This window comes from Armigeres subalbatus, chromosome 2, assembly GCF_024139115.2.
Source record: "Armigeres subalbatus isolate Guangzhou_Male chromosome 2, GZ_Asu_2, whole genome shotgun sequence".
Taxonomy (NCBI): Eukaryota; Metazoa; Arthropoda; class Insecta; order Diptera; family Culicidae; genus Armigeres; species Armigeres subalbatus.
In genome coordinates this window covers 961,649-964,220 of record NC_085140.1, presented here as the reverse complement: position 1 = coordinate 964,220, position 2,572 = coordinate 961,649, and positions in this window count along the sequence as shown.

The window sequence follows — 2,572 nt, the reverse complement described above, 5'->3', positions numbered from 1 at the left end:
AATTCCTGGAAGAACTTCAGAAAGAATTTCTGGAGGAACTTCCGAAAGAATTTCTATAGGAACTTCCGAAGGAATTCCTGGAGGAACTTTCGAAGGAATTCCTGGAGGAACTTCCAAAGAAATTTCTGGAGGAACTTCCGAAGGAATTCCTAGAAGAACTTCCGAATGAATTCCTGGAGGAACTGCCGAAAGAATTCCGGGAAGAACATTCCGAAAGTTATGTGTGCGCTAATATACATCATAAGTTAAATCTATGGATTTTTGCCAATAAATATGTGTGGATTTTAGTAGTGTATTAGATTTCAATTTAAATATTTGGTATCCTCGTGTTCACAAATAGGAATACGCTTTTTTCTAGTGTCACGCTAAATACAAAGTTGACGGACTTTCTACCGCCCTCACCGCTCCTTTCCTGCCGTGCGCCACATATGCTGTTGGCTGTTCTCCCGAAATGGTAACTTTTGTATGGAATTTAAAAAAATTGGTTGAAGTAAAAAGAGCTTCCTCCAAAATTTATTGCGGTGACATATACTTTTTATTACATCAAAATGATCGTTGGAAAAATTCAAAACTTTTGTCAGTTGGGTTTTGCGAAATTCGGTTCCTTTATGCCTCAAATCATTGGAGAGCGGTACTGAGAAGCGAAAATTTCAGTTGTACAATTTTTCAGTATTTAGAGCTTAATTCAAATTTGGGAAATAGTAGGTCCATGAAATTTTGTAGGAACATTCGTTGATAAATTTCAAAGAGATTGTCAGTTAGGATAAGCGAAATTCGTTCCCAGTTCCGAGTTATAGACATTTTAGTACGAAAATAGCGCTCTACCGCGAGAGAGCTTCCCTCAGACCTTGGACACGTGGATTCTTTTTCGCAAATTTCATATTAATTTGTCCATTTCGAAACATATGCTGTGCATATGCACAGCCAAGATATTTAACAAAAAAAATGGTTTTCGTACGGCCGAGTTGCCGAATAATATGCAATTAATTGTAATCAAGTGTCGGTCTTCCACCGTCATTAGTCGTCTGAGTACACGCGACCGCTTACGTAAGGCAATCAAACTCATCAAATGCTTTAGTCAAGCAAGCCTATGGCACAGCAGAGTGCGATTGATTCGCATTCTATACCAGCCCGCCCAGCCCGTTGCAGAGGGGCATGGAGTGCGATCCTCTCGTTTAATAAACAATGTGCACTCGCTTGACTGTGTATATACACCAGTAAAGCACATGTTGAGATTGGACAAATCAAGCATCCGAAAGATATTCAATTTGCAAAAATAAGAGAGCTAACCGCGGTGGAGGTTGGTACTCGGATTCTGATGGCTTTTCCACAAACGTGACCTTTAAGTGGTTTTATTGTGTAGGGGTTATCACGCCTATCTAGAGAGTAGGGGGCTGTCCACAAACCACGTAGACCGAAATTTCACTTTTTCAAACCCCCCCGTCCCCCCTAGTAGACTTTCGTAGACTTTTTCAAAACCCCTCCCTCCCCCCATGATATCTACGTAGACTTTACCAAATTTTACAAAACATCATATGTGATAGGAAAAATATGGAAATCAACCACGTTTTAGGCAATTCAGCTATTCAATTCCATTTGCATGTAAAAATTACAACAAAATTCGAATTTCAAACTTAACAAAATCACACCGAATAAAATCCAACAAAACGAGAATCAAATTGAAAGGAAATCAAATTTAATCCTCTGTCCATAACTCCTGAAATCAAATCTCAGAGCCAATTAGTTTGATTACTGTTGAATTCAATTCCTACTAGAGGTGTGCAGCACCACCACCGACATTTTTGCATCGGCGCGACACTGATGAAATCTGTCACGCATCTGACCTATATTTCTCAACGCCGGTTCAAAATTGTAAAAATCGTGAATTTTCAGAATTTTCAGAATTATTTTTCAGTTAAAATTTCGAGAACGTCAAGTCTATATTCCAATTAGTTTTGCGTGGAAATTTAGTAAAATTTCTTAATTGATAACCTTGAAATACTCCAAAGAACTCTCCGTGATAATTCCGATGCTTTTCTTGAAAATTCCATGCAATATCCCACTGAATAATCATCTGTTGAAATCCCAAGATTTTTCTTCTAAATTCCAAAAGTCTCCCCGTTAAAAAACCCGAGTAATTTTCCGTGAAAATTTAGAATTATTTCCCGAGGTAATTTTTAGTATACGGACATTCCGAAATATTTCCCGTGGAAATTCAGAATGGTTTCCTACGATATTTTTTAATTTCTCTTGCAAATTTGGAGCTATTTCTTGAGGAAATTTAAATAAATCTTATGGACATTCCAAAAAATATTTTCTGAATAATTTTCGGTGGAAACTATGGAGAATTTTCAGTTGAACTTTTTGTGAGTGTTGGGAATTTGGTTTTCTGGTTTCACTTTCGAGGTATCTAACTATACAACACGCGTTATAAGTAAAACTATCTACTTTATTCGGTACTTGTCGATATATTTAACCGGCGACGAAAGGTATAATAATTATTAGACTGCGACATGCAACCAACTGACTACGACGATTGGTTCTTCGATACTAACTCTTTACTCTTCTCTAT